We start from the raw sequence: 27,830 nt of genomic DNA, 5'->3' as shown, positions 1-27,830 counted from the left end.
CCTCAGTTTCTTTGTCTATAAAGTGGGGACAATAACACTGCCTACTATACAGGCTTGCTGTGGGGTTAAATGAGGTAGGATACATAAGGCCCTTGGAAGAGGGCTTGGCACCGAGTATGTGCTCAGTCAATATTAACTGTTGTAATTAATTCCCTGGCTTAAGGAAGTGTGTCTTTAGCAAGTGTACTCTATTGTTTGCTCAGATGCATTTGTATATTTTCTAGATTTTTTCATTTGTGCTATCCCTAAGGAATTGGTTTCTGATTTGGCATAATGCAAACCAAGAAAGAAATGAAAGGTGAGTGAGAGCACTTAAACACTGGGGTCTTTCAGTTGCGTGAACTACTTTGTTTCCATTGGCTTAAAGACCTAGAGAAAACACCGTTCCACTAACCATACTGTACTTGAGGAGTTTTTATGTAGGTGAGATCAGAGTGATGAATGATGATGGATGGATGGATTCATTTCAGGTCCATTACAGTGCCAGCTTTACGTGGACGTTTACATGGGTTTTCTGATCACAGAGGCCACTGTCCAGGGAGGAATAGGAAGAGGGTGACACTTTTGTCTTCCCCCATTGCCATGCAAGCCACCCAAGCACTACAGAACAGAGAAATGGCTTCAGTTCAGTGTAAGGATAAATTTGCCAAGCGGAGTCAAAGATGGAATGAGCTATCTCTGGAGGGAGTGAGGAGTGAGGTGTTCAAACAGACCGCATGGTCATTTGTTGGGCTGTGTCCCCACCCAAATCTCATCTTGAATTATAATCCCCATAATCCCCATGTATTGAGGGAGGGACCCAGTGGGAGGTGATTGGATCCCGGGAGCAGTTTCTCCCATGTTGTTCTTGTGATAGTGAGTTCTCACCAGATCTGATGGTTTTATAAGGGGCTCTTCACCCTTCGCTTCACACACACATGCTCTCTCTCTTTTGCTCTTTCTGTCTCTCTTGCCACCATATAAGACATGCCTCTTCCCCTTCAGCTGTGATTGTAAGTTTCCTGAGGCCTCCCCAGCCATGTGGAACTGTGAGTCAATTAAACCTCTTTTCTTTATAAATCAATTACCCAGTCTTGGGTATGTCTTTATAACAGTGTGAAAACAGACTAACATAGATAATGTAGAGAGGAGTTGGGCATGAGAGAGATGGCAGACCAGGTGACCTTTGCGGCTCATTCAACCTAAGAATCTAAATTCAGGGAAACTGGGTTTGATCCCTTGGGGGAACGCTTGGATTTGCTGTACGTGTTTGAACTGACTACTCTGTTGTGGTTTCCCATCTGGGAATACTAGCACTTCTTGCTTAAGTTAGAAGTTACAAGTTAATAGCTTATGACTATGGTGTTAAATATCATCAAACTTTTGTATAATTTATTCTTTCTTTCAAATGGAGCCAAGACAATACCAGGGTCTTTGTACTTACTGTTCCCATTCTCTGGAGCTCTCTGTTCAAATGCCACTTCCCTGACCCACTTTCATAAAAAATGTCATCCCCCCCAACACCATACTTGTCATTGTCACTTCCTGTGCCTCCCCCTGCTTTACTCTTTTCCATGGGACTAACATCCACATGACACATTAGATATTCATTTCTTTGGTGCTGATCTCTCCTTGATGAACTGTAAGTGTCATGGAACAGGGCTTCGTCTGTCTTGTTCACCGTTATTTCAGATCCTAAAACAGTGCCTGGCACATAGCAGGTCTTCAATAAATATTTGTTGAATGAGAAAAATGTAAGCAGAGATTTGCTTTTATTTTTCCTTAATTTTCCTCTATATCTAATTTATGTAAGTTTCTCTTCAAAAAATTGGTTTGGGAAACCTTGAAAAATCTTTTGAGTTTCCTCCACCCCCAAGGTATGAAATTAAAATGAAAATCTCCAAGAATTCAGCAACAATATCCATTTCAGAGGCACTTACAAGGGTAAAAAAAAAAAATCAGTCTTTAAAGGGATAAGAAAAAAAACATAGTGCTATGTTAAAAACTATTTTAAGTGATTCATTTTAAAAAATGGAAGCAATGTTACTTTTCAAAGAAACATGTAAGTACTCTATGTATAACATTCAAAGGATGAATGATTTGATATGAATACAATTCAGCTTATTTGTAGCCAAGGCTTCTAAGCCATCATCTGTAATCAAATATAGTAAGAACCTAATTCTTCCCTTAGTACTGATATCTGTATCTTCAATATTCTTTATTTTTTTAAAAATAAACAACAACAAAAAACTATCTAAAACATCTAAAAGCAAGTCAATGTCTGTTTCCAGTAGATGGCACTGCAAATCAAGTCTTTGTAGATCTAATAACTATCACTTCTTTGATCATGATAATAATGATTTATTCTGTACTAAGATCATCTAAAGCGACTTACACAGTGAAAATAAATAGGATGGCGATTCTGAGGCTACACGAAAGCTGAGATAGTTCAGTTCTCTAATACTGCGATCTCTCCTCTTGTATATCATAGTTGGGCACTTTTATTAAAGTAGTGGGTGAATGTAACAAATTGCCCATCATGCTTATTGATGAAACTGCTTTTTGATGTGGGATTTTTGGTCGCTTGTTTTAGTTTGTTTAGTCTATTTTGCAATACAAGTTCAATGGGACTCTTAATCCTTTTACACTATGTCAAATTCAACCTCATTCAGGCCAGTTATCATTCACAGAGGAAATACTGTTCTAGGATCACAGACCCACATCCCTGACCTGCACTGTGTTTACTGTTGTTTGTTTGTTGGTTGGTTGGGGCATGATCTTGCTCTGTCACCCAGGCTGGAGTGCAGTAGCATGATCATAGTTCACTGCAGTCTCAACTGCCTGGGCTCAGGCAATCCTCTTGCCTCAGCCTCCTGAGAAGTTGGGGCTGCAGGTGCACGCCACCATGCCCAGCTAATTTTTATTTTTTGTGGAGACAGGGTCTGGATATGTTGTCCAGGCTGGTCTCTGCCTCCTGGGCTCCAGCGATCCTCCTGCTTCAGTCTCCCAAAGGGCTGGGATTACAGGTGTGAGCCACTGCACCCAGTTGGGGTGTGTGTGTGTGTGTTTGCCAATAGATACCCTCAGTCGTAAAGGGGTTAAATTAGAAAGTGTAAACGGTCTAGACAACTCAAGTTCCACAAGAAAAAACTGAGACACAACCTGTGTTTCAATGACAGTGACAGTGGATGAAGACTCAGCTTTATGTGTAAGGAAATATATATTGAAAACATTTTAAAAGCATTTAAAAGGGATATTACACATAATATAGACTAGGAGTTATGAAATGTTATCATAGATGTGAAAACTACCTGGAATAGTGTCTGGAGCAAAGTAGGTACTAAATAAATCCTCTGTCTCCTTTTTGCTGTCTTTAACAGGGCCTGAGAGCCAGTCCCTGCTCTGTAACTCTGTCCTTTAAAAGGCCTCTGTCATTTAATCTCTCTGGACTGCAGCTCTCAAAACAACTGGAATTGAGGCCACAAAGTCTAAAATATGATGCCTAATACACAGTAAGATTCACAAGTGAAGGGTGTGATACCATGCATCCAGAAGTACGAGCCAGTAGCTGCAGCAGTTGGGAATGACTTTTGTCAGAATATTCTCAGTGGAGAAAGAAGCCATTAGTCAAAACTGGAACATCCACAAGCAAACCACCTCGGCTCTTTCAATAAATGTCCTAGGAGAGTTCAGACATCATGTCCTTTTATTTTTTTTCTTGAGACGGAGTCTCGCTCTGTTGCCCAGTCTGGAGTGCAATGGTGCGATCTTGGTTCACTGCAACCTCTGCCTCCTGGGTTCAAGCAATTCTCCTGTCTCAGCTTCCCGAGTAGCTGGGATGACAGGTGCATGCCACCAGGTTTTAGGGTTTTTTTTTTTTTGTTGTTGTTGTTTTTTTGTATTTTTAGTAGAGATGGGGTTTCACCGTGTTCCCTGGGCTGGTCTCGAACTCCTGAGCTCAGGCAATCCACCCGCCTCAGCCTCCCAAAGTGCTAGGATTACAGGTATGAGCCATCACGCCCGGCCTTCATGTACTTTTAAAAATATGCCCTGCAGTCTACTATTTTTTTCTTTTGTTGTCAAGGAAGCTTGAAATTCCTTCAAATTATATAAGAGTCAATTGCAGTAATGTGTTTCTGAAATTTCTAGTAATGTATGAGAAAGTGCTCTGTTAGGTGGTGATATTTTGTGAACCAATACACATCACTACACTCATTGAGAACTCTAGTTATTTTCACAAGCCATCTCAATAACCCCAGGCTTTTCTCAGAAGGACAGTCATAGATACTCTCACCGGAGCCCCCACACTTTTATGGGCAACACAAAACTCATACAGTAAACGCAAAAACACAATAATAATCAAAAGAAGGCAGAAATATGACCTGAACGATACCTTCACTGAAGGGCAGTAAGGCAAAGAAGCCCTAACACCCTTTCCCTACAGATTCCTTTACTTAATCCTTTTGTATCCTCTGTGACCTCAGAATTTGATTGCTATATCAAATTGGCAGAATACCATATAAAGCAATTGATGGCTTTGGGGTGGGGTCTATTGTTCAGCACTGTTTAGGGTCTGAAAGGACCTCACAGAACATCTAGTCCAATCCCCTCATTTTACCCAAGAGGAAAGAATGGCTCAGAGAGGTCACTGGATTTACAGAGGTCACACAGATAACTAGTGATGAAGCAGTGACTGAGGTCATTGGGCTCCCAATACATTAGCCATTAAGTGCTTTAATTGGGGATAGAAGATAAGGAAAAAAGGTGAAACAATAAAAAGAGAGAATGTATTTAGATTTACTCTTTGTGACCTTAGGAGGCTGATGGAAAAATACTATCTTATGTAGCCTAAAAAAACAAGTTTTGGTTTAAAGGCTCTAGTAAAGAGAAGGTTGTACAAATTCTTCAAATATTTGGTTCTGGCCTCCTTTTTTCCTCCTTCGGCTTTCCTGTTAAGCTAGTATGTCTAATAGTTCATTAGAGAGTCTCTATATTAAGAAAGGATAATGGTTTATCATCTGTTTTCTTTGGTTCATTTCCTTTTCCCAGTGGGAAGTGATAACTTAAACATGGAATAGGTATGAATAAATTGAACATTTTTCTTGGGTACGACTAATGCAACAGGATTTAAGTAATCACATGTCCTAAATATAAAGAAAATAAATAGTACACATATAATTTTTCAAACTCCTCTGCAATAGTTTTTGTGATGTAATACTTAGGAATACACAGAAAATGAGATGAAAACTTTTCAATTGTTATATTTCTAATTTGTGCTGTATCATTAGACAAATAGAATAGCATCTAAATATTTTACAATTAACCAATTCGCCTCATTTATGTTAAAGAATTCCAAAGTCCCAACTTGATCTGTAGAGTGATGAAATTCATGGCTTAAACAAAGTTTAGGAATGAAATAACATCTATAGTTAGTGTGACCAAAGGCTTATTTTTGTCAAGATTTTTAGTAAATATTAACAATATAGATAAAAAGTCTTGTAGATAAAAAGTCTTGTGTTGATAATGAGATTTTCATGACCCTGTTTGAGTTGGAGTGCATAAGCCTTCTCTACTTAAAAAAAGCAGTCACAATTTTTGTCAGCGCTTTATGCTTTGCTGACTGTGTGGAATTTTTTCCTATCTTTAATTGATTTAGGGTGCAACCTACATCTGGGTACCTATATCCCTAAAGTGTCTGGTTCTGAAATAAAAATGAAAGTTGAAAGGTATTGAAGTGGGATGAAGGGGCCACTTTAATTGCCTCAGGGAATCTCCTAACCAATTTTCATTTGCCTCATTGGTGCCCTTGGATAAAAGAGAATGGAGGTCGGTTGCAGAAAAGAAAATCAAGGAATCTTCAAAAAGTCACGTGCAAAAAGCAACACAAAAGTAGGAGGGAAAGGAGTTTTTTTTTTTTTTTTTTTTTTTTTTTTTTTTTACAATAACAATGCCACCATTGTGTGCTGCGACTTCCTGATTATATTTCTTAATCACGATAGGTAACCCTCCCCCAAAATCACCATTTTGTGGATCCAGGAGCAAAGTCATACGGGGTCTACGTACCCAAAACATTAAAAAAATTCAACTCCTTCGGAGTAACCAGGTAAGATAATGAACACACAGTCATACACCGTTTGGGATCAGGTGTTCTTTTACATTTGCTTTTATTTGGATGAAACAATGTTTCGTGCACAATAATGACTTAAAACTGGTAAACAAGCCTGGAGAGAGCGCGGTGGCTGGCTGCAGCTCACGTCTCCAAGACTCGTGCAGAAGGAAATTGCGTTCTTCCCCCGCCGCCCCCCACCGCCCCACCGACCCCAAGCCGCCGGGAAGCCCTGCGCTGGCACCTGGGCAAGCGCTGTCGGCTCCCGGGAGCTAAGCGAGGCCGCGCGGTCTGGGACGCACGTGGGAGGGTGCCGCCGCTGTGGCCCTGTGGGGCCAGGGCCACTGGGTAGGCGCAGCGCGGGCCAAGAGCGGGAGGCTTAGGGCAGGGGATCCGCACTCGGGGCCATTCCTGCCGCGGCGCGCCCTGAGCTTCAGCAGTGCACAGGGTGGGGACCCCTCCAGGACAGTGGTGGGCCGAGGGGTGTGCCGGCCCCTCCCTCCCCACGGTCCCCGCAGTGTAGTGAAGGAGCCAGAAGAGGTGACTTGGGTGTTGAGACCCGGAGCCAGAACCGTGGAGAGTGTCCAGAGCCCACACTCCAGATTCCTGGACGCCGCAGTCAGTCCAGCAGGTTCCACCTGGAGCCGCCTTGGGGCTCAACGGGGAGGCGGCGGGGTACAGGCGAGAGGGTTAATGCGCCCGGTTCGGTTGGTTTGAGGAGTCTCTGCTTTCAGCGACCCACAGGGCAAAGAGGCCAGGGCTCCGGCTTGCTGTCCCCAACAGCTGGGGACTGGAGAGCTGGAGGGGTTGCAGACTCAGGCTAGAGTTTAAAGTGCGCCGCACGGCGAGTCGCTGGACCCTTCTGGGTCTCACGTGGCTCCTATGTCACCTGGAGTGACAGGCCGGCGGAAGGAGCTTTAGTCGTTGCCCAGCGTTCTCCAAGGTGTAAGGAGGCAGGATTTTCCCATACTGGGGGCGCAGGGGGCCTCACGGCTGCGGACGCCCGCCCTGGATCTCTCAGCTCGGCCGATCCTTTGGGTGGAGGGGCGCTCTCCAGGGTCGCGGTTAGGCGACAGCGGCTTCCCGGCACGTCCCTCTGTATTTCTTCTAGATCAGCTCTGGCGCCACAGTCCAGGAGAGGGCCCGCCTGAGGACCCCTGCTCGTACCGCGCGCGGTCAGCCCGGGTCCCCTCACTCCCTGGCCGGCCCCTAGCCCTTCAGAGCGGACACCTCTCCTTAGGGATGCAGGGCGAGGAAGGGCGGGTGGAGCTGCGAACCCACGGGAACCTGGAGGACCTCTTGGCCCGCTGGAGAGGGGTACTGTGAGAAGGATTCATGGGACAGAGTTGGGGGACTGAGGAATTTTGCCCCTTTTGGCAACCATAAAAACCCTGAGCAAACGTGTCCATTCGCTATTTCGCAGAAATACACAACGCAGGCCCACACCGGCATCTCTTCAAGGCCCCCTAGTTAAGGGCGCAGCGTTCTTCGGAAGCTCTTGGTCTTGCTACCAGGGCGTCACCCTCTTTTCCGCACTGGGGACGTTTCGTTCGGACTCTGCGCATCCGTTACTCCTAAGGCCCGGGGAGCTCCGCGTTCCTCCCCAGGCGCGCCGCACAAAGTGCCCGCGGGCCCCGCAGACGTCCAACCCTGTCCGGGGTTCACGGCCGCTGGAGCTCTCCAACGGACCGCCGAGGGCCACGTTTTGCTGGGGCGCGAGCGACGTTTCTTTTCCCGCCCTGAGGACCGGACTAGCCAGGCGCCTCATGAGACGCCGTGGCGGGCACGGCTACCTGGCAGCTAGCCCGGGAAGCCCCAACTTAATTTCCTGCCCCTCGGGGCACCTTTCCCTCGAATAGCTCTCCTCGGCCCCTCCAGCCCTGCCCAAGGGGCCTGGAAATGTTCGCAGCTTCAAGAAAAGGCTCTGTTTAAGCGCAGGGTGGGGTGGGGCGGGCGGGGCCAAGGTTGCCCTGGGGATTGAATTTCTCTCCGCTCCCAGCGATCCCCGGCGGATAAAGCGCAAGTTTGTGCACACGGTCGGCTGAGCCATTGGAAACCCAGCGCATGAACCGCGGCCAGGGAAACGCGGAGTTTGCCCAGTTGTCCTTGTGGAGAGGTGTGCGGAAACGCCCGTGATGGGAACTTTCTGCAGATCATGTATGGAGGGAGCTCACAAAAAGGAGGAAGGGGAGGGCGGCGGGGAGGGGGCCGCTTGGGCGTGGAAGGTACCAGGGTCCTGGGGGTACCCGCCCGCTTAGGCGCCTGGGGGTTGGCGCGGCGCGGGCGGAGGAAGGAGCCGATCATGTCCGGCAGGCTAATTGGCTTAAGAAATTTTGCAAGCGCTGGAAAAGGTCGTTGAAGGAGTTCGCTGCACGCGCGCGCGCGCGCACACACACACACACACACACACACACACACACACAAAATCTTAAAAAAAAAAAAAAAAAAAAAAGCGCCGAGCATGCGCACAGAGAGGATGCCATATTGGAATGAGCTGTAGTGGGAGCCTGAGGACCGGAGCGGGCGCGCGAGGGAGGCGGCGGGCGGGGAGCGAGCGGGCAAGGGCGGGCGAACCAGCGAGGCCGGCGCCCTCCCGGGCGGCGCCCGGGTCCTGGGTCCACGCCGAGGGCACGACGAACTTCACCAGGTAGGACGCTGCGCCGGCTGCTGTCCCCGGCGCCCAGCAGCCCTCCGGCCCGCAGGTTGAGTGCGCCGGTCAGGGGCTTTTTCCAGCCTAGGAAAAAAAAGAAAAGGAAGCCCGAGCGAGCCGGGGCTGGAGGTGGGGGGTGGGGGAAGGCTGGGGAGGGTGCAGGGGAGCGAAAGAGAAGGGCAGGAGGAGAAAGCGACTGTACTTGAGCGAAGCCTCAAACTCCTCTGTGCGCTCCAGGTTGTCATTTTTTGCTTCCCGGGTCCCCTTCGCCTGCGTCTCCGGGCTCGGAAAAGCCGGGTCGTGCGGGAGTCCGTCCGGAGTTGCAAAGTGTCCTCCTCCCCCGGGCTCAGCCTGTCCCCTCCCGCCGCCCACCTCTCTCGTTTCTGCACTCATTTTAGCGACGCAGCCGCCGCTGCTACCTACCCCGCGCTCCCGCGTCTCCTCCGCGCTGGGGTCTCCCCTTTCTTTTGGTTTGGGTGGGAGAAAAAGATGGTGAGGACGGGGAATCGGAGACAAGCATGGGGGTAAAAAATCGTGCAGACATTCCGAATCGCCCCCTTGGAAACATTTGCCTGAGCAACTGAAATGAAATGGGCAGTAGTAGTTTTGGAGCGAGCTCCAGCGAGGATGGTCTTTTTGTTCATTTTTTTTTTTTGTCTTTAAAGTAATATCCTGTCACTTGGGGGCTTTCCGGTTGTCTCCTCTTATCCGACCCCCTTTCAAAATTACTGACTTGAGCTGGTTCTGGAGTTTATTTTTTAATATGCGTGTGTGTGTGTGTTTTGCAGAAATCCGCCAAAATGCAACTGTAGGAACTGCTAGATGTATTTATTGATTTTGACCCAGGGCGGTGGGAGGGGGCTGGCGGGAGCTGGGGGATCCTGGAGGGTGGGAAGTGGCTGATTCTTGGTGGCCGGCGCACATCCAGAGCCTGATCCGTACTCGTGTTTTCTTGGAAGCGCAACTGCGGGGACGGAGTCTTTAGAAACCGTGCCAGTTTCAATATGGCGGGCTAAGGTGGCTTTTAAAAACTGAAAATAAAGGTTTTGAGGTGGGAAAAAACCCAGCTGAAGTTTCCACCCCTTAGTTTCGACTCTCTTTGGCTACCCCAGGAAGCGCTTTAGCGAATTAAGTGGGGCAAAAAAGAAGGAATGGGCTGCATTTTTTTTTTTCCGTGGTTAGAGTCTGTGTGTCAAGTCCATTGCTAGGGGGGAAAGGATGGAGAGGTGCCGCTGGCCCCGACCAGGGCACCGAAACGCAACTGTCGTGTGTGCCTGTGGATTAGTGTGCAGGCCTGTGTGTGCGCAGTTTTTTTGGGTGTGTGTGTCAAAGAGAACCGCCCCGAATGTGTGTGTGCGTCTTGGAACCAGACCCTGCCATCATTTGACGTGACAAACTGCGGACACGTGGTGCAAAATACATGAGGGCAGAGAGAGTGATTTATTTTGGCTTTCTAGGAGACGAGCTAGCCCTCGCCTCGTGTGTGCTGGCTCCTGCGCGGGTAGATCCGCGAGTAGGTGGGGCGAGGAGGTGCTTATTAAAAGGACTAACTGTCCTGGGTATTGGGTGCAATCGGGCTGCAGACGCCAGCCGGATTTCGTGTGTGCAGGGGGCGCGTTGCACTTAATGGTGGGCTCCTGCTTTCCTCCACCGCCGCGCTGGGGTGGGAGGTGGGGGACCGGGACCGAGGCTTGGAGAAGACCAAAGTGGTGGTGGCGGTGGTTGTGGTGTGGGACAGAAGGGCGGGAGCATGCGGATCTCGGCAGACAAGCACGTAAGGTCGAGGCGAGGGGTTGCCTTTCTTACTTTTGGGTTTCGCGCTCTAGGGAAGGTGGGGGATGGGGACAGCGGTTTGAGAAAAAATTGTCCCTTGCTCTGCTTAGGAACCTTCTCGGCGCATCGGAGAGGGGCGTCTTCTTGTCTTGGCTGGCACGGAGGCCGGGCGGTCGCCAGGGGATGTGAGTGGGCGGCGAAGTGTGAGGGAAAGGTCGGCGTTCCGGGGCGGGGAGGATCTGGGAGTGGAGTTTGGAGACAAAATTGGAGTCAGGCAGAGGAGCTGGAGGGAAAGCCAGCACACGCGAGCTCGGGTGAGAGCCACCGGAATGCGGGAACGCAGCTTAGCCGGGAACAGGGGTTCCCGACAGGGGTCGCCCGTGGCCAGGACGCGGCCGCTGAACAGAGGTCGCGCGGCGGTGCCTGCCCGAGGGACCTCGTGGGCGGGGGCCACACGGCGGCCGTGCACGGTCCCCGGGGCTGGCATGGGCAGGTGGGAGGACCTCCTCCGGGCCCGCGAACCTGATCTGGCAGCGGCCAGGTGCCTGGAGGCGTTTTTAAATGATAAGGTTACAAAGACATGTTGGCCAGGTCTGTAGTTAGTGCAGCAACGTGGTTTGCAGGAGCGCAGAGCGAGACTGGACAGGGTCCCTCGGACGCCGTGCTGTCGGTGGGTGGGGGCCGGGAGCAAGCGGCACTAGCTTGGAGACCTCGCGGCAGGTGACCCCTCCCACCTGGGCGGCGAGGCTGAGCGATGGCGACGCGCTGGCCAGGACGCGTCCATGGCTCCTCCAGCCTGCGCTTGGGCGCGCCCTCCTGGGGCCGGCTTTCCTATGGGCCCCGCGAGATGGGAGCAGCCTAAAATGGCTCTGTGCTGCGAAGCTGCAGTTTCAGCGGCGAACCCCTCCCCTTGTCCTCCTGACGTCGCCGCTGACAAGCGCACAATTTACTCCAACGCCCCGAAACCCGGGATTTTGCACGGGGCCGTGCCGTGGAAGCGGATGTACAGTTGATTACAAAGAACATTCCACAGGATTCTCGAAGGGCCCAAGTTTTTCCTTTTGGTGGGGAGAAGGGAGGAGCCGAGACGGGGCAGGAGCCCGGCCGACCACCGATCTGGCACCCAGGGGCTCGGGGCGCACCAGTAGCTGGGCCTGGGGAGCTGGATGTGCGAAAAGCCGAGGTAGTTCCCGGGGACGCGGATCCGGACAATGCGGGTCAATAGCCATGGACTCCGGTGCTCGTGCTTGATGGCGTTTGTGGTGTCTGAGAATCCCAGGACGAGGCCGGAAAGCCTGGGAGACCGTTCCCAAACTTCTGGAGACCAGCTCGCAGTTTCGCTTTCGGAATTTTCAGGATCTTTGGGCTTTTAAAGTTGGGATTCCGAGAAGGCAGGGCGAAGCTCGTGACCCTGAAGATCGGCCGCCCGACTTCTCGCCCATCCCAGCGTTCTCTGCCTTGTTTCCCTAAACCTTGCCGAACCGAGCCGGGTTTGGGGTTCCAGGGCCTCGCGCGCCAACCCCAGCCGCGTCCTGAGGGTTCCCGCGGCGCAGCCGCTGCTGATCCGAGGCCATTGGTGGGAAACCAGTTTAGACGAGGCCGACCCCTCTTGGATCTGGCTCTGTTGCGGCTGCCCGCCACTCTCCGTCCCCCCACCACTTTTGCACCATAGAGAAGGGAACTGGGAGACCCACTAGCGTGTCTGCACCAAGGGAATGGACCCAGGTTCCACCAGGTCGCAGAAAAGGAAAAAACAGACTTAAATGTGGCCTCGTTTCCTGGGGAGGCTGTTGGGGGTGGGGAGGGAGTTGAGGGGTAAGTGGGTTGGGGGAGGGGAGAAGCCTTGTTGCTCAGAAGGAATTGTTCCCTAGGCCCTCCCTGAAGATACGAGGTCTGCTACTTTTTCCCTACTAAGCATTAAATTTGCACACACTCTGCTTTCTCCCTTCCATAAATAAATACTCTCTCAGATCTTATCTTTGCTCTTGCTGGGACCAAGCTGCCTGCCTGCAAGAGAGTGGGAGACACCCAGGCATGTCCCCCCTCTGCCAACCGTCCAGGTCCCCACTAAAGAGTTTACTGTTTGCAGGATCCGTTCCTGGGCTAGTGCAGAACACTGTCCCGCGGCAGGGGCTCTGGCAACCCCCATCCTGGAATAGAGAGTGGTCAACCACTCTGTTTTGATGTGTGTTGCTCTAGAAGTGCCGGTGGAGGCCTCTAGGCGGGAACTGTTTCTCATTTCCCCTTGGGATACATCCATCCTGAACCTCAAACAGCAGGTCCTGCTGGCAGATGCGTTTCAGTAATGATGGGAGTAATACATCGCAGAGTTTTTCCTCTTCCTGTGTTCTTGCAGACATTATAGACTTTTTTTTTTTTTTTTAACATTGCTTGTTATAAATAACTGGCTTCACGATTCTTGACTTAAAGTCAAGACTTTAAAAAAGCCAGAAAAGGTTCCTGACTCTTCCCTGTTTTGTTTTCATCATAAAGCTTTCCTGGGAGTACTAAACGTGTGCATTTTCCATTGCTGCCCACTCTAGGTAAGGTGGCATTTTTTTTTTCAACACTGCCCCCAAAGGACTCCCACATTTGAGAGGAAATAGTGAGTGATGGAAGCATTGCTTTGAATAGTAAAAAAATGAGGTTCCATTTTATTGATACACGATGTTTTGGGGATATAAAAAGTCCATAAAGGAAATTTACTCTCTCCAGGCCCTACACTTATGCCTAAAAATTTTTGTCAGATTATCAGAGTTTTCTTTTTTTTTTTTAATAATTTGAACAAAAAGAGTTCACTGTGGGATTTGAATGACCTACAGTTCTAGTATACTTGGGTTGGACATTTCTCTCTTTGTATTTTATTACTCTGAACTTTTGAGGTTCATGGGTGCAGTGGTCAGAAGGAAATTTTACTGTGCTCTAAAGTAAGAACTCATAAACATTTTTGTACCAAAATGACATTGGGACCTGTAATTCAGGATGCATTTTGTGGTTTTTCTAACCATTCTTACATCTATGTTACCTCAGCAGCAACTTATTGCCCCCATCCTACAAATTAAAAAAAAAAAAAAAAAAAGATGTTGGGAAATTATATATCACAACAAACCAGGAAGTCAATGTGTGTATTCAGTTTGGTGATCCAGGATATGTGGACACTAGCTGGTAAGAGGGGAGAGAGAGAGAGAGAGAAAGAGAGAGAGAGGGGTAATCAGGCCTAGTGTCTAGGTGGAGATGGTTCTGTTCAGCTGTGGGATCTGGGACAAGTGAGTCACCTTTCTCAGCCTCAATGTCCTTATCTACAAAATAAAAGTGCTGGCCTGGAATCTCACTCAAAGATCTCTGTGCTTCTATCTGGGAAAAATACATCTGTGATTCAGTACATCTATGCAGATAGGCCCAAGAGATTCCTCGTTCATACTCATGTTCCCCTAAAGGATGGTGACAACATGACTGGCCTTAGGTAACATCCATGGGCAACCGTGCTTGTGAAGGCAGCAGCTGCGCTGTGGGCCCTGCTGCTGAGTAAAGTACTGTTGTTAAGTGAGGTAAGCTCCACATGGGGTCATGTTTTCATTTGTGTTCTGGAAAAGGTGAAGGGTAGAGAACATGGAGGCTTATACGTATGTGGCCTTCCCACATAACCCCATAAAGGTATGGACTGGGTTAGAGCAGTGTGCCTTTGAATACAAGCAGTGAGGAAACACCTGACGTCATCTTGTTCTAATAATTTCCAGGCTCAAAGAGACTCTTCCAGATAGCACAGTGTACCCCACCATTCCAGGCAGGAGGGTGCTTGGACCTCCTGGGTCCGTGTTTATGATATGGATGATGACTGCAGCCTTCTGGTAGCTAGCAAGTGAGTGAGAGCGTCCACTCTGAAGTTCAAGGTTTTTCGTTCCTAGGGTTTAGGTTTGGCCGCTGGGCAGTACTTCCTCTCTTTGTTAGACTAAAAGTTTCTGGGACAGTTCCTTAGAAAAATACTCTTGTCGGCTAAAACAAGTGTTGGCTGTGTTTAAGTCAAGTGTAAATAAGATGTTTACAAGACTGTGTTGTAAGGAAGGGAAGATAGTCTGCTTAGAACTTTCAGTATAAGAAAGAATGTGTCACATGATTCATGTAAGGTTTCCAAGTAAAATCCTTCAGGATTGGTTTTGCATGATCAGTTCATCACTGTGCTGTTGAAAAGATGCCACCTTAACACTTCCCATCTGGTTGGCCTGTAGTAAATTTTAAAAAGCAAAAGTGATAATATGTCAACCATGCACTGATGGTTAGGGTCCCTCACGTTATTGATGAGATGGCACGTCTAGGCTTCCATTCATGTGTGTTTTTGACATTGATTAAAGAAAGAATCCATTGTGTTTCTCTGTTTCATTCCTTTCTCATTTTCTGAGAAGCAAAAATGACACATTTTGATAGATCCAGGGCTTGCTAAAGCATTTGGTGACTTCTGCAAAGTAGGACAAATAACGTTAGCAACTGTGATGAGACAAGAAGTGTATGGAGGTGTGGGACGTGTGGGAGAAGGGGCAGGCTTTCATCTTGTGAATTTTTCCCTGTAGTTTTATTGGCCAAGAAAAAGATGTCTTATAAACAGATGTTAAGGTATGCCTTCCCTGCTTTCTGCCAAACTTGGCAAGTTGGTTTTTCCCCCTCCATTTCAATCAACAGTAATATATGAATGGAATCACTTTAAGGAATGATACAAGAGTGTGAAATTCCAACTCTAAGTTCCTACAAAGTCTTGTTTTAAATATAACTTAAATGAGCACCTACAAGGAATGGGACATTTGGACTGTCGGTCTAGAGACTTAGCAGTGAAAGGGTTGTGAATTAATCTGATGTGAAATTACCTCTTTACTCCAAATACTCTTTATTTAAAAATATTTTTAGATTTTTAAAAAGCTTTTATGGATACATACTAATGGTACATGTGTATGGAGTGCATGTGATATTTTGATACAAGCGTACAGTGTGGGATGAGCAAATCAGAGTCATTGGGATCCATCACCTCAAGCATGTATCATTTGTTTGTGTTACAAGCATTCCAATCCAGTCCTTCCAATACTTTTAAAAATAAAATTAAAAAAAGCTGCTTATTTAAATATCTGCCGTTGGCCAGCAACTCTTCTTATTGCTTCATATTTATATTTCATCTATTTTAGGAGAGTTTTGTTGTCCTCCTTTTACAGAGGAGACGGACTTTAGATAGCTTGAGTTACTTGCCCAGAGCGCCAGCCAGCAGGAGAGAGAGTTATTTGAAATCCTAGTCTTACCTGTTGTCTTAAGATTGTAACTGCTCCCTTTTGATTGCTTACTACTGTGTGTGAGATACTTGCATAGCACTTTATTTATTTTTATTTATTTGCTTATTTTGAGACGGACTTTGGCTCTGTCATCCAGGCTGGAGTACAGTGGTGCGATCTCAGCTCATTGCAACCTCTGGCTCCTGGGTTCAAGTGATTCTCCTACCTCAGCCTCCCAGGTAGCAGGGACTACAGGTGCACACCACCATGCCCAGCTAATTTTATGTTTTTAGTGGAGATGGGGTTTCGCCATGTTGGCCAGGCTGGTCTTGAACTCCTGACCTCAAGTGATCCTCCCGCCTCAACCTCCCAAAGTGCTGGTATTACAGGCGTGAGCCACCATTCCTGGTCTTGCCTTGCACTTTAAACCATTCACTTATTTAATTTTTATAGGTGGGGGTTGTTTTATTTATTTCATTGATTTGGAAATTGAGTCTTTGGAGAGGTTATACAGGGTCATTCTAATAGGGTTTGTGTTTAGTAGTTAATTTTGAAATGGAGTAAGACTAAATCATTCTCTTTTTGGATTTAGTTCAGATGGTTGCAGGAGAGCAGAGCTTTTCAAGGATGCTTACATTACTGTTTTTAAATGTATAAGTGCAGATGCTTAGTTAGGACAGAATGTTGTTTCCTGTCGTATGAACTGACGATTTAAGATTTGAAAAGTGTTGCATTTCTGAAATTTCATCTTTGTTAGAAAATAATTGATTTTAATATAAATCAGTTTTCTCCCCCTGAATGTAGGTAAGAATATGTTTTAAATAAAAGTCCTTGGTAGAAATGAAAAAGACACTATTGAAAGCTAGGGGAAGAGAGCTAGAATTTTCCCTTCCAAACCGTGTTGGCCACTGAAGAGAACAGTCTTTTAGAGTGAACTTCAGTTTTTGGTCTTTTATTGGATTATTTCCTTTTCATGTAGAAAACTGAAGACAGACACAACAGCTGCTCTTTTTGTGAGTCCCAGGTACACACCATTTTGTGCCTCCTCAGTCTTGTCAGCTGCTTCTAGACCCCTTCCCTGGTACTGTTGGCCTGGGACTATGAAGGTGGAGAATCAAAGGCCCTTGCTCTATATTGGTGGAAATTAACTGCACTTCTTTTAATGGGCCAGGGAAAAAGTCAAATTTTGCCATATTGAAGTGGCTGAATTTTCACAGTTGGTATTATTTTTAGGAAGTGCACTAAATTTGAGGTATTATAAATAAAGCATAGTTGGATGGTTAGAGTGAACCAAGTCCTGGGAATTCGCAAACCCCATTTCTGGTTCAGGACTTTTGGTGTGACCCTGACTAATCCCTTTCCTCTTCACCCTCCTCTATATTTGATTTTTCCTGCGATGGATGGCAGGATAGAATATTTACTAGGCACAAGTATAGTTTAAAAACCTGCTTTAAGAGGTGGAAGACATGTTTACTTAAGCTTTTGGCGTTGGGACAAATATACTATCTTTTTATTAGAGAAAAATCTCTCTGACTCTTTTACAAGGTACACGCTTCACAACTGCAGAGGAGGCATTCGTGTTTGCAGTCACTTTTCTTTTTTCCCATCTCTAGATTGGGAAGGACATTTCTTTCCAGGTGGGCTTTATATATATATATCTAATTATATATATATAAATTTAGATATATATTAAATTTAGATATTTATATATCTAAATATCTAAATGTTATATATTTAGATATGTATTTTTTATATATAAATATTTATATATTTAGATATATATTTATATGCATCAATATTTATGTATATATTTATGTATATATACTCAGTAGTCACCATTTTGCCTGTGTACTAAACAGAACTACTCCCTGGTAATGCAAGAGCTCTCAGTCTCCTGTCTGCATTGTATCTGTCACCGGATATAAATGGTACCAATTGGTACGTGGCTTAGGTTGCAGTTCTTCAATTAAAGACAGACATTCGTGGGAGACGGTTCTAAATAGCCTACAGTCGGTATTCCGTTGGAATGAGATGCATGGCTTGTGCGGAACTCATGGAGAAATGTCCATGGAACGGCATGCTGTGGAGTTAGCCACAGAAAAAGTCAAGGGCATAGAATGAAAAGCACACTGCCAACATTTAGGTTGGATTACGGTAGCGTTTGCATTTGCACCTGCAGGGAGAGACTGAGATCACCTTCCTGAGCACAGAGAAGTGGGAAAGAGGAGCCTTTGGAAGGAGGTTTTGGGTAGGAAGATCAGGGTTTATCCTGAGCCCGTCACCCTGGCGATGTCTGAACCAGAGGACAGAGGTCATAAATATGCGTGAGGACATCAGAGGGCAACATTTACTTTCCGGGCAGCCTCCTTCTTTTGTCAATTACTTTCATCGTTGGTTTTAATTCCCTAAGTTAAACTTTATCTGCCTGTGGAGATACTTTAATCACAATTGTTCTTTCGTAGCACAAATTATATTTATAAACAAACAGGAGGTATAAGATGACTCCTCCAGCTCCCTGTGCTGGAAGTTGTGGGTTGAATCCTGGTGTGTCCTTTGACCTGGATGTATTTGCTCAGAGAAAGTCAACATGAATATCATGGTTGAGAGGTGTAGTCTGTATCCTACATGTTTGGTGTTTTCTCATCTCACTTGCAGCCTCAGCCTTAATTTTCCCATTGACCTAACGCAAAGGAGGCTTTTAAGGTCCCAAGTGCGCAAAAAGGTGTGTGCTTAAGAGACTTACCACCTGGGCTCTTTTTGGAGGGGAGAGTCTCACTCTGCCGGCCAGACTGGAGTGCGGTGGCACGATCTCGGCTCATTGCAACCTCCGTTTCCCGGGCTCAAGCAATTCTCCTGCCTCAGCCTCCCAAGTACCTGGGATTACAGGCGTGTGCCACCACACCTGGCTGATTTTTGTAGTTTTAGTGCAGACGGGGTTTCACCATGTTGGCTGGTCTCGAACTCCCGACCTCAGGTAATCCGCCCGCCTCAGCCTCCTAAAGTGCTGGGATTACAGGCGTGAGCCACCGCGCCTGGCCGGAGGGGATGCTTTTCGAGAGGTTTGTTCTGTGGCTGGTGAGATCCTTGGGGCTTTCCAAGGAGAGGACTTTTCTGACTCAGTGGAAGAGGCAGCAGAGGAGGCCCCAAGCCAGACAGGCTCTTCTGAGAAGCATTCTCCTGTCCCTGTGCTAATTAAAAAGGAAAAGAAGTTCGACGGAATGCAGCTGCCAGGGTTTCCTGTTGAAGCTGACAGCTTTCAAGAGCCTGGGAGGCCTGATGCCCTGGAGGAGCTAATCCCTGCCAAGCCTGTGCCCCCTGCCTTTAGGTGAGGAGATGCCAACCGCTGGATGCCATCAGCTTCATAGAAGCCGACAGCTGTGGGGCAATTTGGCGTTTTTTTCTCTTCCTGCCTTCTCCCTAATGCACCCTCTGTGGGATGATTATTGAAAGATAGCCAACCCTGGGATGAGAGATAACCATCGCAGCCCTGCACGCTGCTGCTTGGAGGAGATAGCCCTTGTACAGTAACAGACAGTGTTTATGGCGAAGCTTGGGATTTGGTCCTTGTCATTCATTGCCTTTAAAACTGACCGAACTGTGCCGTGTGCTTCCTAGAGAGCTGTAAAGTGCAGAAAGAAAGAATCCTCCTTCCCTCTTCCTCCCTCTACCGCTGTGAACCTCAGTGGCCTTGGACAAGTGATGAGATTAGGTCTTTGAATAGCTAGCTGGGCACTCAGGGCCACATGTCAACTGGCCACTACATATTTCTCAGGTTCTCCTGCCCATTTCCCAGTGCAGGCTCTGGGACCAGAGAGGCAGAGCTCACCCTGCCTCCCCCTTAGCCTGGAGGAACCTCCCATTCCTCCAGCTTGTCAGACATCACAGTTGTCTCCAGGCCCGGCTCAGATCCACCTTTTTCATGAAAGCTTTTGTGATGTGGCTCAGACCATGGTGACTATTCCCTTCTTTCAGTCTCTGTTCCATCCTAGTGGATGCTCTATTATTTCCTCCTGCCACATCCTCTTGATTATAACAAGGAAGGTGAGTGGAAACTTACCTTCCCTGACATGCTTGAATGGGAGATGAGAGTGAGGAAGCTTCTAGGACAGTCCCTTCTTTTTACAGCTGAGGACAATATTGCTTGGGGCACTTAAAGGCCAGGACCACATTCTGGTGCCTGATAAGGCATTATTGTATGGACGCGGGCCTCCTGCCAGTCCTGCACATTTTTTGAGTTCTTTACTGACCATAGTAAGTGAGAGTGTTTTTATTTACTTTGCATAATGATTTTCAGGCAGACTCTGGTAAACTTCCTTCATGCACTTAAATGATATAATTTATAAAATTTGGTGGATAGGCCAGGCGCAGTGGCTCACGCCTGTAATCCCAGCACTTTGGGAGGCTGAGACAGGCAGATCACTTGAGGTCAGGAGTTTGAGACCAGCCTGGCCAACATGGTGAAATCCCATCTCTACTAAAAGTAAAAAATTGGCTGGGTGTGGTGGCACACGCCTATAATCCCAGCTACTCAGGAGGCTGAGGCAGGATAATCACTTGAACCCAGGAGGCAGAGGTTGCAGTGAGCTGAGATGGTGCCACCGCACTCCAGCCTGGGCTACAGAGCTAGACTCCATCTCAAAAAACAAAAAACAAAACCCAAAAACCTTGGTGGATAGGAGATATCTATATACTCCAGTTGTAGGAATCTCCGACTAGAATGCAGGGCTCCACAGGCAAGGGTTTGCTGCTGGCTGATAACTTCACGGGGTTGGGACTCCTCATCTCTTCATTATTGGTATTTTGGTTAACAGTAGGAGAAGAACTTCTTTTGGTATTTTGAACTTCGTGGCACCTCTCAAGCATTATTGCTCTGCATTTGTTTGGCTTGAAGTCATCAGTTCATAAAATCCACCCAGAAAATTACACCCTAATTAGGCATTATCCATGCATGTCTGACTTACAGAAGCCTTCCTTGTAAGTTTCTTTACTGTTTGAGTCTCATGATGGTATGGACAACACAAGATCTACTTAAAATGACTTATCTGCATTTGTATGTAATGCAATACACAAATCTATTGGGGAATATAAGGTTTACTTAGCTCTTTTGCAAACTTGGGGGGATGCTGTAATTTATTCCTTTTAATATTTATAAGGGACAGGGAAATCCTGTATGTAGGGTTTGTCCAATAGGTTTGAATCCAGTGCGACTACATCTCTGCTAATTCTAAAACTGCTGCATTTTGAATAAGGCCCCATTTACACCATGTACCCACAAAAATTAAAAAAGAAAAAAGGCCCTGTGACCAAACTCAGTCTTCTGCTTAGCGAAGGATGGGGATGACCTCTGTGGCTTGGGTGTAAATTTCTGGTACAAGAACTACCTTGATGCAAAGACCTGTTGTGTAGCAGTGTTTAACTGGATATTGCAAAACCTCATCCTTCTTTATAGTAAATAAAAATTTGTTGGCAAAGAGTAAATAAACCTACTTTCAAGATGGTGCACTTTGATTGTTTTCTTCTCCTGAGCAACTAACTTGGAAGCCTGTTGTTTTTCTCCTTTGCACATGCCCATTTTTGAACAACTGATTTGTTCACCTTATGCTCTGGGGCAATATATGCTGTTTGATTGGGAGGTTAAGCGGTGACAGTAAAAACCATGAATTAGAAGACACCGAATGCTATTGTGTGAATAGGAGGTATTTACTCCTCGAGTGCCTGTTATCCCCAACAGATCTTATTTCCTAGTATTGAGGCATGAATCTGATTTTAAAAATTAGCATTTTTTTTATGCCAGGGCAGCAATTTGTGTCAGATTTCAATCTATTCTGAGTGAAAACCAATGTAAGCCTTGTTGAAAAATGGTGAGTAAATTGCTGTCCTCATCAAGGTAAATCAAGCTCTGAGCATATGGCGGATGACACGATGAACTTCTGCCCCGAACAATCAGCTCGTCTCACTTGATGATGGGATGAGGCAAGGCCTGTCTGTTCTTAGAAAGGCTGTGAGTTGGTTGGTGAGAGTGGGGGAGAGATGTACTTAGTTAGGTATTATTAGCAGAGTGACCTGGGTGACAGGGCGAGTATAAATAGAAGAAAGCTCGCGTTGATAATAGCGCTTGGCACTTAACACCGCTTTTCATCTTCAAAGCCGTTTACAGATGCGGTTCTTCCTGGTACTGCTGCGACTCTGGGCTGTTGTGTGTTGCTTCTTAGGAACATGGAAGCAGTGATTTTCAGAGACCAAGATTTCGGCTCAAAATTTGGTGGTACCTCCTTTCAGAATCCTTTGAGATTTTTCCCTTTTGATTGAAATATTTTGAAAGGTCTCGGCATAGATGCCTGTGCTCATTTTGAAATTCCTGGAGTGTGAAATGAGACAGCTATCTCTGTGATTTAGACGTGCTAAGCAATTTTCAAGGGCGGCTACAGCACGTCTGGAATTTCGCAAGCATTTCGCTTAGACCTTCACGTTTTATTTTCATTGGGAGATTATTATCTTTTCTGAATCATTAAAAAAACCCCAAAAAACCAAAAAATCAACTGTAACCCCTTTCCCTTTGCCGACTGATAAACCTGAAGTTGAGTATGTTATTACTTAGCACAAATGCCATTTTCTTGGACGTCTTGAAGGCAGATCAGTTTGGAAGGTCTGAGTCATTGGTGGCTTTCACTGTAGTGAGTCCTTCCTGAGCCTGGGGAGCCTGCCTCGATGAATGGAGATGAGACTGATTTCTAATGCTTATATAGCTTTGTTATCACAGTTTCAAGTTTCACTTTTTCACTTGAGTTTGGATGACTCCAATTGCACAATGATAGTTTTACATTTCTCGTGTCTAATAAGACAAAATTGAAGTGGAAAATGCTCTATTAGAATTAGCATAAGGGAAGGAGAGAATTTATTGACTCTTATAACTGGAAAGCTGAAATTGGAACTGGACTTATCTTTATTGCTTTGATTTTAAGAGGGAGATCTTTCTTCTAGCCAAATTTGCCTAATATTGGGCAAGAAACGGATTGTGTCTGTTTGGAATGCCGGATTCTAAATCAGGGACAGTAGGCGGGAAACCGTAAGCACTTCTGTACTGGAAACTGAGAAGTCCTTTTCTGTGTAATTTGACCAAACTAAGAGAAAAGTCTTAAACTCACTAATGTTGGGGTTTCCTCCCTGGAAACCCCAGATTTCTATACATTGATTTCCCTATTTAACAACCTCCACCATGTACCGAGACATACCAGTCAGCCTTTTGTTTTGTTTTGTTTGAGACAGAATCGCGCTCTGTCGCCCAGGCTGTAGTGCAGTGGCACAATCTCGGTTCACTACAACCTCCCTCTCCCGGGTTCAAGCAATTCTCCTGCCTCAGCCTCCCTAGTAGCTGGAATTACAGGTGCCCGCCACCACGCCTGGCTAATTTTTGTACTTTTATTAGAGGCAGGGTTTCACCATGTTGGCCAGGCTGGTCTCGAGCTCCTAATTTCAGCTGATCTGCCTGCCTTGGCCTCCCAAAGTGCTGGGATTACACGTGTGAGCCATCTCACCTGGCCCAGTCAGCCTTTTAATTTCCTACTCTGCAACATCAGCAAATATCTAAGAATTACTGGACTACTGAGGGAAGCAGTAATATAAAAGTAGACACCAGAGCTAACAGAGAGAAAAATAACGTCTGTGAAGGAGAGAAGAAAATCTAAAAAACATTCATAGCCTCAGGGATATAACAGAAAATTTTACATCCACGTAACAAGCAGGATAGTATGAAAACAGAGACTGTTATGAGCATTAAAAAAAGGAAGAAGAGCTTTCAGAAATTAAAATGTAAAACTCAATGGAAGGGTTAGAGAGAAAGTTGAGGAAATATCCCAGATGGTGGATTAAACAAAATAAAGTGATAGAAGGTAAAGGGGAAAATTAAGGAAATGAAAGAAGTCTAGCATTTGAATAACCCTTAGAATGAAAGAGAAAACGGAGATGAGGAAATTAGCAATAATTTGAGAAAATATCCTAGAGCTGAAGAACCTGAATTTCAATCTTGAAAGAAGTCGCTCACCAATAGGGTGCCACCAGGCACATTCTTGTGAGATTTCAGAATGTCAAAAAGTTCCCTAATTAGGACAGCATCAGACACCTCAACGATGGAAGTCAGACGGCCATGGAGGGAAACCGTCAAGATTCCGAGGGAGGATGTTTTTCCAACGTAGAATTCTTTTTTTTTTTTCCCCAAGATGGCATCTTGCTCTGTCACCCAGGCTGGAGTGGAGTGGGCTGATCTCGGCTCACCACAGCCTCCGCCTCCCGGGTTCAAAGACATCTCCTCCCTCAGCCTCCCGAGTAGCTGGGATTACAGGTGCGTGCTACCATGCTGGGCTAACTTTTGCATTTTTAGTAGAGACGAGGTTTCATTATGTTGGCCAGACTGGTCTCGAACTCCTGACCTCAGGTAATCACCCACCTCGGCCTCCCAAAGTGCTGGGATCACAGACATGAGCCACAGTGCCGGGCCCAACGTAGAATTCTCTACCCACCTAAACTAGTGGTGAAATAAAATAGGTTACAGACATGCCACCCATCCAGAGTTTCCACGTAAATCCTTTCTTAGGAATCTATTGGAGGGCGTGTTTCTTCATCAGGATCCAGACACTAAGAGGGAAGCAGACAGGCGACCCTCTATATGATAGAGGGAGGGGAGGCGAGACTGCTGGCTAACACTGCTGTCCCAGGCGGGGAAGCAGTTCGTGTAGATTATAGCTGAAAAGAAGGCCCCGGTAGACATTACTTCAAGATGAAATAAATACAGTACCTATATCCCCCAATTTATGGACAGGTGCTTTAGACAGTTTATGAAAAATTTGGATTTGAATTGGTGATAAATACATAGAAAATTCAGGACTTGGAATAAACAAGACCATTATTAATAATGGGGAAAGTCAGGTGCAATGGGAGAAGTAATCACTCTTGGCATGTTTGCAGAGACCTAAGGACGCAGTGGGAGCTGCCAGGGGGGTGAGCGTGTTGGGGAGTTGTTGGGGGCGTGGGGGTCATGTGACCAGTAGGCATCACCTAATAATGACAGATATGGAAGAACGAGGAAGTGGCATGTTCCCCAGAGAGTGGAGAGGAATGCCAGAACAATAGGCTGAGAGAGCGAAAGTTGTCCCCAAGCAGGAGATGACTGGGTTTGTTTTTTAGGGGCTGGGTGTCGATGCACAGGCCTTATAGACTTTGGCTTTCAAAATTATATGCGGATGTAACTCTAATATAAAAAATCATCTCACTGGGTGTGCTGGTGGGTGGATCACTTCAGCCCACGAATTTGAGACCAGCCTGGGCAACATGGTGAAACGCCGTCTCTACCAAGCATGGTGGCATGCCCCTGTAATCCCAGCTACTTGGGAGACTGAGTTGGGAGGATCACTTGAACCCAGGAGGTGGAGGCAGTGAGCCGAGATCGAACCACTGCACTCCAGCCTGGGCGAGAGAGCGAGACCCTTTCTCAAATTAAAGAAAAAAAAAAGGGGGGGGACCACAATACTTCTGGGAAATAGTTGTTAGGATTTGGGATTGGCTGTGTATCCGCGACCCAAAGTTAGAGTGGCATCGAGAAGAGAGTGGCTTATTTTCCTCTGATGTAGTGGCCTGGAGCTGGCAGAACAGCCTTGCAGTCTCAGGACCAAGTCCCTGTATCTTCTGCTTCGCCGTTCGTGGGGACAGTCAGCTGGGTGATCCTAGGTCTAGGGGTCAGAGGTCAAAGGCATGCCGCTTCTACCATGTAGTTGAGCACGTGAATCCTATACACCTCCCATTAGCAGAACTTAGTTGCTTGAATTCATCTAACCACAAAGAAAGCCAGGCAATGTTGTTTTGATCAGCCAGTTACTCCTTACTGTAGACAAAGTAGAAGACAGATGCAGGGGTGGTGGAGTTAGCAGCCTCTGCCACAGTGATTTCTACCTTTCAGATATGTTCTCCTCACAGTAGAATGCCTGGGACGACAAAGTTATTAGAGACTGCAAACAAAATTACTGTTGTCCCTTTGCAAACCTACCTTAAATGACCCCAATTTAATTATTGTTTAACTAGAGGGGTATGTGAACAGTATACAGCATTTCTGTTCCTTCGACTTTTCTTATTGAAGGAAAGTTTGGTGAACTGAAACAGCCCTGTGTGTGTAAAAACGTAATATATGAGGCTGGGCGTGGTGGCTCATACCTGTAATCCCAGCACTTTGGGAGGCTGAGATAGTTGGATCACCTGAGGTCAGGAGTTCGAGACCAGCCTGACCAACATGGCAAAACGCCGTCTCTGCTAAAAATGCAAAAATTAGCCAGGCGTGGTTACATGCACCTGTAATCCCAGCTACTCGGGAGGCTGAGGCAGGAGAATCACTTGAACTGGGAGGCGGAGGTTGAGTGAGCTGATATCACACCACTGCACTCCAGCCTGGGTGAAACAGCGAGACTCTGTCTCAAAAAAAAAAAAAAAAGAAAAAAAAGATAGGCAGGATATAACCATCTAATGAGATAGGAGTGGATTATTTAATTGTGAGGAGGATGAACTGAGAGGTGCAACTGACAAAATATGAGTGTAAATTCCTTGTATGTTAAAACAGTGAATGTAAAACTTGAAATCCCAAAAAAGTTAGACTTCTGGTATCTTAGGGTAGGGGAAGACGTTTTACAAGTTTTGGAAGAAATAAAGCAAATTGATAGATCTGACTAAGTTGACAAAGAAAAACATTCTCTCTTGTCAAAAGAAACCACGAAAAGGAAAACTGGGAAAAATATTTGCAATAGTTTTGTGAGATAAAAAATAATCTAGGTCTCTTAAAAATCCATCACAGATACCAACAGAGTTTAAATATGGGAAGGAAGCGAAAGAGGCATCAACAGGTGAATTGCAAATTACACTGGCAGGATACTATTGTTTTCTTTCCTTTGAGACGGAGTCTTGCTCTTTGTCCAGGCTGGAGTGCAGTGGTACAATCTCAGCTCACTGCAACCTCCGCCTCCTGGGTTCAAGCGATTCTCCTGCCTCAGCCTCCTGAGTAGCTGGGATTACAGGCATGTGCCACCACACCTGGCTAATTTTTGCATTTTTAGTAGAGACTGGGTTTCACCATGTTGCCCAGGCTAGTCTCGAACTCCTGAGCTCAAGTGATCCACCCGCCTCGGCCTCCCAAAGTGTTGGGATCACAGGCATGAGCCACCACACCTGGCCAGGATACTATTTTCTGAATATCAAATGGAAAAAAGGTGTAAAGGGTTTAGATGTTTTCTCTTGCCTTGCCAGTAAACCAGCCTAGCGGACTAGACAGCATGTTTTCAGGGGGGTCATGAACCTCCACTGTGTCCCCATATTTTTGATCCTATAATTGAACTTCTGGGATTCTACATTAAGGAGACATCAGAGATGTAGGATTTCTGACTGAGAGTCGTGACTAGAGTGCTACTTATCATGATGAAAAAATAATATAAACAGCTTTAATGAGCAGCAGCAGAGGCATGGTAAATACATGACCTTATTCATTTTATAATAAAAATTATACAAACATTTCAAGTTACATTTTTCAGAGAATCTTAATGATATGAGAAATTCCCTCTATGTAATGCAAAATGAAAAATGGATTAGAATTCCAAATTCTGTATGAACTAAACAAACAAACAAAAAATCGACAGAGAAACTGTCAGCAGGAGACACTATAGAAACATAAAATTGATTATCACTGAGTGTTAACATTACAAGTGATTTTAATTTCTTTCTTTATAATTTTACTTCTTAAGATTTCTACCAAGAGCGTGTCTGTCTCTTATAGGAAGGAAAAAACTAGATGCTGTTGAAAAAGTCACAGTGGGACACATTGTTTGCCAAAGTGAATCAATTTTGCAGCCACATGGGTGGACGTAAGGGAAGTACCTGAGTGGCACTGCCATTGCCTTCCAGAGTCATGTCAGCTTTCACTCTGCTACTCTTTTTTTTTTTTTGAGACGGAGTCTCGCTCTGTTGCCCAGGCTGGAGTGCAGTAGCGCTATTTTGGTTTACCATAACCTCCACCTCCCAGGTTCAAGCGATTCTCCTGCCTCAG

General features: G+C 46.2%; 1 protein-coding gene across 6 annotated transcripts in view; it reads left to right on the top strand.

Annotated features, from left to right (window-relative positions):
• Window positions 1–8,095: 8,095 nt before the first annotated feature.
• Window positions 8,096–27,830, top strand: part of SFMBT2 (Scm like with four mbt domains 2) — a 250,737-nt gene continuing 231,002 nt past the window's right edge. For 2 of the 6 annotated variants that reach the window (XM_045399524.3, XM_045399527.3), the window contains exon 1: window positions 8,564–8,732. The gene's annotated coding sequence lies outside the window, so the exon portion shown is untranslated. Of the gene's footprint in view, window positions 8,243–8,563; window positions 8,733–10,299; window positions 10,510–10,774; window positions 10,823–27,830 lie in introns of those variants that run through there. The other 4 variants (XM_065520270.2, XM_045399525.3, XM_065520271.2 and 1 more) reach the window with 4 other exon arrangements.

Source organism: Macaca fascicularis, chromosome 9 (genome assembly GCF_037993035.2).
Source record: "Macaca fascicularis isolate 582-1 chromosome 9, T2T-MFA8v1.1".
Classification (NCBI taxonomy): Eukaryota; Metazoa; Chordata; class Mammalia; order Primates; family Cercopithecidae; genus Macaca; species Macaca fascicularis.
The sequence above is the reverse complement of the archived record's forward strand: the minus strand, read 5'-3'. Positions and strand labels throughout refer to the sequence as shown.